The following is a 13,944-nucleotide window of genomic DNA, read 5'->3' as shown; positions in this document are numbered from 1 at the left end:
TCCATGGAGGCGGGACTGTCTGGAGCGCCACGGTGAGGGTCGGAGGTGAAGCCAAGGGAGACGGTCCATGACCCCCTCAGCAGGTTAGTCGATGGCGAGACCAAGGGAGGCAGTCCGCAACCCCCTCGGATAGGAGCCGCGACGAGGGCTAGAGGCGAGGTCAACGACGATGTAGAGGGAACCAGTCCATGACCCCCTCAGCAGGTTGTCGTGACAAGGCTCGACGGAGGCGGGACCGTCCGGAGCACTGCAGAGAGAGCTGGAGGCCAAGTCCTCGATGAAGCCGAGGGAGGCAGTGTGTGGTGAGGGCCAGAGGCAAAGTCGACGATGGAGCCAGGGGTTGTCGTGATGACGACGAAGCCCCAAAGACAACATATTCCGAGCCCCAATCAAGTTTCTTGGATCTCAGCCCTTGCATTGTTCCTGTAATTGTCTTGAATATGATGTATTTTGATAGAGTCAGTGGAATCCTACAACTCGTGCGGATTGGCCAAGCCTTTTGACTCTTATAAGGATTAAAGGTGCCAAGCTATTATGGGCTGGCTTAGCACGCAACCTGATCCAACATTGCGCAGTGCCCGCCATCATGGGCTTTCTGACCCCTGACTCCCCTTGCTTCTATTGGTCACAAGCAAGCGATGGTCGCGTCCCGCACCTTATATGCAGTGTGTAGTGCATGGAGCATCATTCCTCAACCCTCTCACGTCTATTGGTTATGAGCGAGCGAAGGGCGCGTGCTGCATCTTACGTGCAGGTGTGATCTCTTGCCGAGGCGTGGAGCCTTATATTTTACAACCGGGGTCTTAATACTTCTAGTTACAGAATAGTGCCACGGTGATGGCCAATTTGTGCCACTACCGCGGGTTTGGTCAAGGAGGATTACCACATGCTCGATGCAACCGATGCATGTAACCTTCAAGGTGGCGAAGAGGTACCTGCTTGACGCGTCTGAGGCCTGTGGCCTTCGAGGTGCGGAGCTTGTGCCACTGTGATGTGCTTATTTTTACCATCGTCATGGGCTTTTTTCGAGGCACGGGGCTATCAAGGCAGTATGTTGCGCGATCGAGGCTTATAGCCTCCAAGGTGTGGAGCTAGTGCCACTATGCTGGGCTTATTTATGCCATCGTTATGGGATTTTGCTGAGACACAAGGCCATCGAGACAGTGTGTCGCACGATCAAGGCTTACAGCCTACGAGGTATGGAGCTAGTGCCACTATGATGGGCTTATTTATGCCATCATCATGGACTTTTACCAAGGCACGAGGTCGTCGAGACAGTGTGTTGCGCGATCGAGGTATATAGCCTACAAGGTGCGGAGGTAGTGCCATTGTGATGGGCTTATTTATGCCATCTTCGTAGGCTTTTGTCGAGGCACGGGGCCATCAAGGTAGTGTGCTTCGCGCAACAGAGAGATAACATAGCCTTGGCTTAGACATGTATATCTTCAAGGCACGCTGAAGTGTGCTCTAGCTGCAAACGGTCCTACTTAAGGACTTTAAGCAGTGTAGTACCAGACGTACCTGTCTTTTATATGCCTCATGTGATTATTTGATAGTAGCGTTGGTGTATTCTCATCTAGTTAAACCCTATAGAGGCCGGAGGCTGGACTCCACGACCATTGCAGAGGCAGCCCGAGGGTTCTGGCTTGGGGTGCATAGGGACGCTTTAGCTGGCTCTGTGAGCCTCGGCTGCAGCACGAAGCACAGAGGGGTCTCTGCACTGTAACTGGAGGTGGCCCCTGAACCGGCCCGTGAAGCTGCTGCCGTACCTATGGTTCTCCCCGGGGTGGTGTTGCGCGCTGCTTCTCGGTGATGAGGGCAGCCTCCGGCGAGGACAACATGTACTATTGACTTAAACACATGATAATGACTTTTGATGTATGGTATTGCAATTACCATACTGCGTCGAGATTCATGTGGGATCCAAAAGGTGGGGACTTGGTGGCCTTGCGTTAGGCCTCAGAGTTGATGTGGTTGGTGGGTTCTTGCCAGACGACGACGTCAGTGTCCTCCTTATTCGTCCAGCCTAGGCTCTTGGCGACAGCCTTGATAGCCTGTTGCTCGGCACTGAGGTCCACCTTGGTCCTCTCACATCCCTTCTAGTACCTCTCCCAGTTGATCAACAGTTAGGTTAGGATCCAATAGCCTCCCAGCCGCACCACGCGGTCAACCTCAATGAAGTACAATCCATCATAGAGTTGTCAGGGGATAAGGCAGCGGGAGCAGTGACACCATGTCGAAGGCGCGCGCTGGGTAGGTGAGGCTGTTGGACGCGAGCATGCTGATCATGATGGGCACACCGCGCTCCAGCGCGGACTGCACCTACAACTCGCGGGAGTCCCACGGTGCGAATGGCATGGCTAGGATGTCCCACGACACCAAGTACGTGCCCCAGCAAGCCACCCATAGCCGATGTTGAGTGCGGTGCAGATGGAGCCACCATGGAGTCGGTGAGGAGGTGGGTGTGGAGTGCATGCTCTGGCACGGGGCACGTAGGTGGAGGCGGAGTAGGGCCTTCGGCGAGGATGAAGGGCTCCAGTGATGAGGTGGCCGTGAAGCATGGCCTCCGGCACGGAGGTGGGGCGGAGCACGACCTCCGGCACGGGGCACACAGGTAGAGGCAGAGCAGGGCCTCTAGTGAGGAGGTGGCCGCGGAGCCCGTCCTCTGACACGGAGGTGGACACGGAGTGAGGCCTCTGATGTGGAGGTGGGCTAGAGCACGACCTCCGGCATAGGGCACGAAGGTAGAGGCAAAGCAGGGCCTTCGGAGAGGATGGAGGCCTCCTGCGAAGAGGTGGACGCAGAGCCTGGTCTTCGGTGCGAAGGTGGGCCAGAGCACGACCTCCGGCACAGGGCACAGAGGTAGAGGCGGAGTAGGGCCTCCGTGGCCCAGCGAGGATGGAGGCCTTTGGCGAGGAGGTGGCCGCAGAGCCAAGCCTCTGGCATGGAGGTGGTCGCAGGGTGAGGCCTCCGACGTGGAGGTAGGCCGGAGCATGACCTTTGGCACGGGGCGTAGAGGTAGAGGCGGAGCAGGGCCGACGACGAAGCTATTGCTGAAGCCCGTGATCTTGCATCCACAGAGTTCGGAGCAGGGCCAACGACGAAACTAATGTAGAACCATCAGCCTCCTGAGCCGGGAGCAGAGAGTGATAGAATATTCTTTGTTCTGCCGAGTTTCATTGATGTACTTGCATCTTTTTGCACCAAAACAGTAGATGCATACAATATGAATGATGCATTAATTTCAGAGAGAATAAAGTCATTCACTAGCTACTACTAATCTTCCCAAGTTCTATGGGTTGAACTTTGAAAGCTATAGTCACGTAGTCCCAGATGATAGAGGTCTTTGTAAATACCTTCCTGACACAAAATTTACAGAGAACAGAAAATTTCTTTAGCGAATTTACATATTATGCACTTGTTGTTTATGCACATATGGTCCCATCATACCTTACTTATCGTTATTTGTTTGTAGTATTAATTGATTATGCTCATTCTTGATCAGAAAATAACATGCATTTGTTTTGCTTTTCTACTACAGGAATGCCTCTGAACATGTTTGGCTTGGGCATCGGTACTACTACTTAGATTATCAATTAATTTATTTGTCACTTAGCGTTACTTGGTATAATTTGTCTTTCTTAATAGGTGATGGATGCGGAGTTGGCCTTGGGCTAGGATGGGGCTTCGACAATACTTATGGCTTTCAGTATCGATCTTCAAGAGTCCAGTTTCAGGGCATTGAATTTCAGAAGAAGGCCGAAGGCGATGAGGCAACGAAGCTTGTTTCACCAGGGAGGGGGTCGCAGCGGGAAGCCCCTTTACCTGTTGCCCGAGAACATAATATATTATCGTGATCTTCCTGAAATCAAGGTTGTTCTGTTAGGAAACAGATCAGAGATCACAGCTTGGTAATTAATTAATTAGCAGCGAGAGACTGACAGACAGAGAGTACAAATTAGCAAAAAAGTAAAAGCTTATGTAGGTTCTCTAGCCTTCTACAATCCGTGGAGGTTCTGCATTAATTGGTCTACGTGGATCCTTGTGGATTAGACACGGTACTTATCTATGATTGTGAATCTAGTTCTTGTTAAAGCAAAATTCTGGATTACTGATGCTCCTTATTGGCAATTGTACTTGCAAAATTACACAATATAATGGAAAAAGATTGCACTGCAGTTTTGTTATGTTGATGAATTTCATTTGGTGAAATAAACTTATGGCGCTCTGATAATTTGTGTGTCATATTCAAAGATTCTGCAGTTTATGATTTGCCATTTTGCATTATAGGTAGCTTTGGAGGAGTGTGGTGTGCATCAGGTGAATTTTTTTTGTGTAACTGACTGTCATAGGCATACCAGATCATCAAGATTAACCTCTATAAGGTTATCCTCTCGTTGTGTGCTCACTTTCATTAATCTTTTTTCTAAATTATCTATACATATGTTTGATATTATCTTGTGCAAATTTTATTTCTGTTGTAACGTACGTGCACTCAACTAGTAAATTAAAAATATATATTTAAATTATTTTATTTTATTCTATAAATTTTAAATTCTATATGAATTTTAGAGTTAGAGTTTTGTCAAATAGAATCCCCTAGTAAAAAAACTTTTTTCCCTACTGAGCTCTGTTAGATCATACCCAAGAGAATCCCTTCACGGGCAGATTCTAGTCGTGAAGGGATTTCCGTTCCCTTCAGCGCTCTCAACGGTTTCCCTTCACGGTTCCCTTCACGACGGGATTCTCAGGGTCATTCCCTTCAGGATGGGATTCTTTCTCCGTTTCCTTCGCGATTCCCCTCGAAGGGAAGCTGTTGGAGATGAGAGGAAATAAAGGGAATAGGAACGAGGAAGAGAATCGGGAAGAGAACGAAATGAAGAAAATATGATTGGGGATAGTCTTATTCAGCGGATTAGGTTCTTCACTCAGTAATAAATTCCCGTATCTGTCACCGAGTCAAGTTCCCTGACCGTGTGGTACTAGCAATGCAGGAATGTATATGGCTCTTGACGTCAGGCACCGAAATCTCATGTAGTAGCAATGCAGGAATGGACTAGCAATCTCATGCTCACCTGTGTTCAGTCTGGACTCTGGAGTAGCGTGTACTAGGTCAAATCTCATGCTCTGGAATTTCAGAAATCTCTGGCTCCGAAATAACGCTGGAAGTGAACATCGTGATCGTGGAATAAATGCAGTTCGAGAAGACGAGAACTAGGAGATGTCTAATCTCGTGCTAAAGAATTGAAGGAACTTATTGTGTGTTAGAAAACAAACAAGACCAGTCCAATACCGTGCCCTGGAACCGGAAGTCCTGGATCTTTTTCCAGCTTTTATCTGAACAACACGATGACATATGTTTTTGTTAGCTATGTAATGTTCATCTTCAACAACCCGATGACCGCACTACCGAGAGTAGAAGGGAGAGAGGGGGGAGATGGATGGGTTCACACCTGAGACTCCAGTGGTTGGAGTAGGGTTGCTAGAACCCGCCATCTCTGGTTCGTCGGTGGAGCTCTGCGCTAGGGCAGCGACGGTCGGGGCAGAAGGGCTCGCCGGCGTCCGACGATGGTGACGTAGGCGCACGTAGTCCAGGGCGTGACGCAGAGGGCCAGGTGGAGCTTCCCGTCGGCACAGCGCCCCCTCCTCTAGATCGGTTAGGGTTTAGGTGTCGGTGGGGTGACTAGCGGCGCGGTGAACCTCGTGCCGAGCGCCCCGGCCCCCCACCTCTTTTTATAGCGCTGGCGACGGGGGCCCACCAGCCAAATTGGGCTGGACACCCCCGATCAGGGCGCGGGTCAAGGTTCTAATTAAGCCGTTGGGCTTAATTAGTGAGAGATCAGTCTAACATTCTCCCCCTTGATCTCACTCTACACTTTTACTTTTAAACTTTTACTTTTATCCCATTCCATCACAGATAGTTGCATAGAGCATACTTCATCGTCACGGTCAATCGCCGATAGATTTGGTAGCTACAAGCACGTCTCTGTTTTGAAACAGATTCTTTGACTTTTGGGCCCTAGTAGTCCAGGAATCACAGGCTATCCCTTAACCCCATGCCGGCTACATGTTCCTTGAACACGTTGGGTGGTAAGCCTTTCGTTAGCGGATCCGCGAGCATCCTTGCTGTACTTATATGCTCGAGACTTATGATTTGATCCCGGACTTTATCCTTCACAACGTAATACTTTATGTCAATGTGTTTGGCAGCACCACTTGACTTATTGTTGTGAGCGTACTGTACTGCCGGATAATTATCGCAGTATAACTTTAGTGGTCTATAGATGTCGTCAACCACCTTTAAACCGGGTACGAACTTCTTTAGCCAGTTCACCTGCCCCGTTGCCTCGTAACATGCTACAAACTCGGCATACATTGTGGACGATGTAGTGACGGTTTGTTTGGAGCTTTTCCATGATATTGCTCCTCCTGCGAGAGTAAACACGTACCCTGACGTGGACTTTCTATCATCTCCCGCATAATCAGAATCCGAGTACGCTACTATGTGCAAGGAATCTGATTTTCTGTACGTTAGCATGAGGCCTTTTGTGCCTTGCAAATAACGCAAGACCTTCTTTACCAATTTCCAGTGTTCTGGTCCTGGATTACTTTGAAATCTGCCAAGTAACCCGGTGACAAAAGCTATGTCAGGGCGTGTACAAACTTGCGCATACTGTAAGCTCCCGACAGCTGAAGCATATGGTACCACTTTCATTTGATCGATCTCGTATTGATTCTTTGGGCATTGAAAATCCCCATATCTATCGCCCTTGACTATGGGTGCAGGTGAGGCACTACACTTATGCATACTGAACTTTTTCAAGACCTTTTCTATGTATGCCTTTTGTGACAGTCCTAATACCCCTTTGCTTCTATCTCGGTGTATCTCAATTCCCAGAACATATGCAGCTTCACCGAGATCTTTCATATCAAAGTTCGAGGACAAGAACTTCTTTGTTTCTTTCATTAGGCTGACATCACTACTCGCAAGCAAGATGTCATCCACATATAAGATCAGAAAGATATACTTTCCACTTTTAAACTTTGAATATACACAATTGTCCTCTACATTTTCTTTGAACCCAAACTGTCTTATTGTCTTATCAAACTTCAAGTACCACTGCCTTGAAGCCTGTTTCAACCCATAAATGGATTTCTTTAAGCGGCATCCCAGACGTTCTTTTCCTTTTACGACAAAGCCTTTCGGTTGTGCCATATAGACACTCTCGTCTAAATCCCCGTTAAGGAATGCTGTCTTTACATCCATTTGATGCAAGTCTAAATCATAGTGGGCTACCAGCGCCATTATGATTCTGAAGGAATCTTTACATGAGACTGGAGAAAAGGTCTCATTGTAATCAATCCCTTCTCTTTGCGTAAAGCCTTTTGCCACAAGTCGCGCTTTATACTTTTCTATATTCCCTTGGGAGTCATATTTTATTTTGTAGACCCATTTGCAGCCCACTGTTTTGGCTCCTTTAGGAATTTCCTCTAAGTCCCAAACCTCGTTGGCACTCATTGATCTTATCTCATCTTCCATGGCCTCAAGCCACTTGGATGAGTGTTCGCTTCTCATGGCTTCTTCAAACGAGGTAGGATCACCTTCCATTTGAAACTCTTCGATGTTATACACTTTATAATCGTCAGGGATAGCTGATCTTCTCACTCTTTGAGACCTTCTAGGAGCCTCTACATTTGGAACATTTTCAAGTTGAGGCTGTTGTTGCTCCCCTTGATCTGTGGTAATAGCTTCCATGGGTTCCTGAAGCACAGGTTCCACATCTTCATTCGTTGTTGCCACAGGAGGGACAACCACAGGTGCTTGCATCACAGTGTCTTCCACTGTTGGTGCAGCTACAACGGGTAGTGAGAAGAATGGCTCATGAGTCAACGGAGTGGGCACATATTCCCGCTTCTCCTCAAGGTCAAACTCTCGAGCTACCACACTCCCCCTCATCATCTCATCTTCTAGGAAGATTGCGCGTCTCGTTTCCACAAACTTTGTATATCTATCAGGGCAGTAGAAACGATAACCTTTCGATCTTTCAGGATAGCCAATGAAATGGCAACTAACTGTTTTGGGATCTAGCTTCCCAATGTTTGGGTTAAACACCTTGGCCTCAGCTGGGCTCCCCCACACACGTAAATGCTTTAGTGAGGGTACTCTCCCTGTCCACAACTCATACGGTGTCTTGGGCACCGATTTACTTGGTACTCTATTGAGAATATGGATTGCTGTCTTTAATGCTTCTATCCATAGACCCAATGGTAGGGATGAGTAACTCATCATACTACGCACCATATCCATCAGGGTACGGTTACGCCTTTCAGCTACTCCATTTTGCTGAGGCTCGCCCGGTGTCGAATACTGGGCTACTATTCCATTTTCTTGTAAGAACCTTGCAAAAGGTCCAGGAATCTGTCCATACGGGGTATGACGACCGTAGTACTCCCCTCCACGGTCAGATCTGACTATCTTAATCTTTAAACTGTGTTGGTTCTCAACTTCTGCTTTGAATATCTTAAATTTATCCAATGCTTCTGTTCTTTCTTTAATTGGATAAATATAGCCAAAACGGGAGTAATCATCTGTGAATGTTATGAACGAGTCAAAACCATCCACACTTTTCACAGGAAATGGACCACATATGTCTGTGTGGATTATTTCTAATATTCCTGTGCTTCGTTTGGCATTTTTCTTAATTTTCTTTACATATTTTCCTTTTATGCAATCTCTGCATTGCTCTAAGTCTGCGAACTCTAATGGAGGAAGAATATCATTCTTTACTAGTCTCTCTATTCTCCCCCTCGAAATATGGCCTAAACGACAGTGCCATAATTTCGACGACGCATCTTGAGTTCGCTTTCGTTTTCTGTTTACATCCGCAGACGAGGATACGTTTTCACTATCACATATAACATTTACTTCATCACGTAGTGATAACAAATATAACTCATTTTGTAAGATAGCATTCCCAACACATGCATTATTGAATGTTATCTTACATTTGCCATTTCCAAAATGGCAATCATATCCATCATTGTCCAAACATGAAACACTAATCAAATTCCTCTGTAAAGAGGGAACATAAAGCACATCTCTAAGAATTAATGTGAATCCATCAGCAAGCTCCAGAGGAAGGTCGCCAATGGCTTCAACATCTGCTTGGACTCCATTTGCGACTTTAACGTGTCTTTCGCTTCTTTGCGTAGTCCTCGTCAAACGGAATCCCTGTAATGAGTTTGCAACATGAACAGTTGCTCCTGAGTCAATCCACCATGTAGATTTCGAATAACTCACATACAGGATTTCATTTATGAACGTAATAATGTTCTCACCTTTCTTTGCCATTATCATTTTCAAGAATTCGGGACAGTCTTTCTTGTAATGCCCCGTCTTCTTGCAATGAAGACACTGATCTTTCTCCACTGTGAATTTCTTTTGTTGATGCTGCATGGGGCCTTTGCCCTTGCCCTTTGAAGAGTTGGCATCGAAATTCTTTTTCTTGTTATTCTCTTTCACATAGTTGATGAAACCACCATGTGAAGCTTTTATCCTTTCCTCTTCTTGCACACACATAGCAATGAGCTTCTCTAAATCCCACTTCTCGGGCTGTATGTTGTAGTTCACAACAAATGTATCAAACTCTTTTGGCAAAGAAGTAAAAATCAAATGGATAAGGAACTCATCCTTTAGAGCCAGATCCATTGGTTTGAGCTTGGATGCCAAGTTGCTCATCCTCAGTATGTGCTCTCTTATGCCACTGCCTCCACCTGAGTATCTTTCTGTTACCAGCTGCTTTATCAGCTGGGTAGCATAAGTCTTTGAAGAGCCAGTAAACTGACTCTTTATTCTGTTCAGGTACTCAGTGACAGTGTCACACTCTGAGATCGAACCCACAATAGCAGGCTCAATCGTGTTCTTTATCACTGCCAAACATTTCTTGTTGGCAGTGACCCACTTCCTATGCTCAAGGTCATAGGCCATCTTTTGGGATTGATAATCCCTATCTCTGGTTGCCCAAGCGGCATCAGCCTCGTTTGTCTCCCTCACCGGTGCCACAGGATCTGTAGGACACGGTGTGGTGACTACCCAATCAACCTCAGCCAAGATGAAGGCTAGGTCGATCTTCTTTTTCCACTCTGAATAGTTGTCACCTTTCAGAGTTGGAATCTCATTGATACAACCCATCAAGTTGTACCCTCCTGAAAATACAATTCAAATAATGTGAGAACATGAAATGACACCATAATTGCATGCCTTGATTGCAACGTTGGTTAAAATCAAAACATACAACTGTTCCCTGCACTAATTCTATATCACCGTTGGGCAAAATAGAATTAATACATGAGATTATACATTAATATTATAATATTGCTATTAATCAACGTTGGTCAGAATAATAACAAAATTATAATAATAATCATCATTTTCATTTCCAGAATTAAATTCTCCCGTTGGTTTGAATTTAATAATGAAAATACGCAGCGGAAAACAATTTTAAATACTTTATACTATTTTTCCAGAATTATTTCTAGACTTTATAATTTTCTGGGCAAAATTATCGTTGGATAAATTTTTTTGCATAAAAATCACACCAATAATTCAATTTAAATACTTTCTGGAAAATGCTAAACAGTATAGATACTTTTATACTGTTGAAAACGCCATTTCGGCCTTGACAGCCCATCCATTTCACTTTCGGCCCGTTACTGTTGGGCCCAGCCGGAGATTTGGCCCGCTAGCGGCCCGCGGCGGACGCGCCCGCGACGGCCGACGCGCGCCCAGGCCGCAACCTGGGCCTGGGTCGCCAATTCGGCCCGTCAGCGCGCCCCCCCGCCCGCCCGCGTCGATCTCAGCCATTCATTTGGATCGGACGGCGCAGCGGCGATCTCGGCCGAACAAAACCCGACGTCGCCGCGCCCCTCGCCCTAACCCTAACCCATTCGATCTCCTCTCTCTCGCGAGACCGAGCGGCGACACGGTGGCGACCGAGGCGACCGGCGCCGGAGAGGAGAGACGGTGCCGCCGCGAGGCTCCTCGCCGGCGTGCGCGCTCCCCTAGGGGTGAGCGCGCCGCCGTCGAGTGGCTTCACGGTGGTGCCTGACCCCTTGAGCCCGCGGAGGAGGCGCTCGGGGCTCGGCTCTGTGCCGCACGCCGTCGAGCGGCGGTGCGAGTACTCTGCCGCCCACGGCGGTGATCTACGGCCAGAAGAGGTGAGAGATCCCCCCCCCTTCTAGTCGAAGATGAACTGTTAGGGTTAGGGTTTGGTTGTGGGCTCTGATGCCATTGTTAGCTATGTAATGTTCATCTTCAACAACCCGATGACCGCACTACCGAGAGTAGAAGGGAGAGAGGGGGGAGATGGATGGGTTCACACATGAGACTCCAGTGGTTGGAGTAGGGTTGCTAGAACCCGCCATCTCTGGTTCGTCGGTGGAGCTCTGCGCTAGGGCAGCGACGGTGGGGGCAGAAGGGCTCGCCGGCGTCCGACGATGGTGACGTAGGCGCACGTAGTCCAGGGCGTGACGCAGAGGGCCAGGTGGAGCTTCCCGTCGGCACAGCGCCCCCTCCTCTAGATCGGTTAGGGTTTAGATGTCGGTGGGGTGACTAGCGGCGCGGTGAACCTCGTGCCGAGCGCCCCGGCCCCCCACCTCTTTTTATAGCGCTGGCGACGGGGGCCCACCAGCCAAATTGGGCTGGACGCCCCCGATCAGGGCGCGGGTCAAGGTTCTAATTAAGCCGTTGGGCTTAATTAGTGAGAGATCAGTCTAACAGTTTTCACTTGAAATGTTGGAGCATTGATATGCGAGGATTTCAATTTCGCTTTACAATTTTTTCTTTCACTGGTGAAAAAACTGAAATTTGCAAAATTTAATTAAAACTTTAGTTATTTTTCGTCCTCTTCTCCGTAGATCATGCACGTCAATAAAAGAGTATTTTAGAAATAGATATTTTGTTTCTCTCTAAAATTTTTGAAATTTGTAAAATTCACCGAACTTACGGTGAAACTTTAATCCCTATTGATATCTCACTGGAAAAATGTGAAATATCAGACTGCTGGACATACGGAGGTAGGAAAATGAAAAGTTGATTATTCTTTAACTTGGAGATCAGGGCAAGAATACCTTAACGATTTTTCTTGGAAATTTCCGGGGCTTTGACTTGAATAAAAAAACACAAAATTTTGACCAAGTAACAACAGTGGAAGAGCACACTGTCGTATTGCATACGAAATCTGGTTTTTGACCATATACAAGCGAGTTGTCTACCAATAAACTACAATACAGCGCATCATCGTTGACCAGTGACGTACGTCCCATGGAATAAGAAGCCAGAAACGGTGAGGTCTTGCTTACAGCAATGCAACCATACAGAACACTCGAATTTCTCTTTTTAAACTCTGAAAAATGGGCCCAGGTAACTAAAAGGCTTTCTTGACTGAAACGAACGATAAGTTTGTGTTCAAATGCCTGCAGTACGCATTTCACATTGCTTCGGCCAGGGCCAGCCCACCGTCGAAATTAAGCTACGTATTTACTGACATCACGCAAAAACCAAATCTCACGTTCAGAAAATCACAGGATTATAGCACTGCGTTTCATTGTAAAGTTCCCAGGACCGGCGACTTGGCGTCCTACTCATCGAATTGAATTCAAATGCACGCGCCAAGTCGCCCCACGAAACGAGCGCACAACTTCCCCGCGCGAAGCCGTCCTCTAGCTCCGGCTCTCTATATAAGTGGTTCCTCAGCACAGCGTTAACGTGTCAAAGTCTGTAGCTTGCACATTGCAAAGTTCCACTGCAGGTTCTGCGCCAGAGGAACTGAACAAGAGAAGAGAGAAATTTGAGATCGTGGCCGTGATGAGGAACTTCGTCCTGCCTTTGATCATCATGATGATGGTGCTTTCAGTGGCTGCGGTCAGCGCGGCGCGGCCGTCGGCGGGAGAGGAATGGGCCGGAGAAGCCACCGCCGGCGAGTCCGTCATCAGGTTTCTCCGGCAGATATATCGGCAACGGCTGAGCGGACCAGGTCACTCGTGCACAACCTGGAACCCGAATGGAGGATGCTGATGAGTTGCAGAAGCTAAAGAACGGTGACCCGGCCGTAATGTATTTTGTAGGTTATTGGTCTGTAGCTGTACACCAGTGTTGTCATTTTTCTTCCTTTTCTTTTACTTCGATAGTTAGTGTTCTTTATACCTTTATTTTGTCAGGGGTTAAGGTCCCTTATTATAACAGTCTGATCGTGTAACTCATATATGTACTACTAGAACTTTAGGTGGACAAATACTGTGGACAGAAGTTACAGTTGTATGAAGAAAAGACAGTGATTCGCTAAAAAGAAAAAGATAGTGATTAGTACAGTTTTGTTCCATGGCGCCTTATCTGTCACTTTTACACGTTTTTCTCTCGTCTGGATTCTTCAGTATTCTTGTTTTAATGGCAGGAATTCTCTATTTTTGGTGCTCTATATTGCCGCAGAAAAGATTCAAGTACAAATACGTCTGTCTTCGCTACAGAAGCCAACCACTGTGAAAAGTCTGTAGACAGAGCGAGCTTTTGACGAACACGACGGCCACCAGCAATAATTGTTTGCTTCTCTCTTTCTCTCTCCGACCCTGGGATGAGCCTAGTAGCAATTGCTTGGGATCCAACTGCCCCAGATCTTAGTTTGGCAGCTGTTGACCCAGGCAACAGTTAGCCCATCCTGAAAGCGTGGTTGGGCTCAACGCAGTAATCTTATTGATCACGGAAAGCACATATTTATACACCAAATTCTTACCATAACCACTCACCGATTTATAGAAGTAGGATCGGGTGATTAGGAGGGAATCTCGGTGATTACAACTGAAAGCCATGCAAGGCAAGTCTAACACCCCCGTAGTCTTATCGTCATCGGAATGGACGTTGAGACTGGAGCGAAACTCTGAAAAAACCGG

This window comes from Phragmites australis, chromosome 6 (assembly GCF_958298935.1).
Source record: "Phragmites australis chromosome 6, lpPhrAust1.1, whole genome shotgun sequence".
Taxonomy (NCBI): Eukaryota; Viridiplantae; Streptophyta; class Magnoliopsida; order Poales; family Poaceae; genus Phragmites; species Phragmites australis.
Note: the sequence above shows the minus strand (reverse complement) of the source record.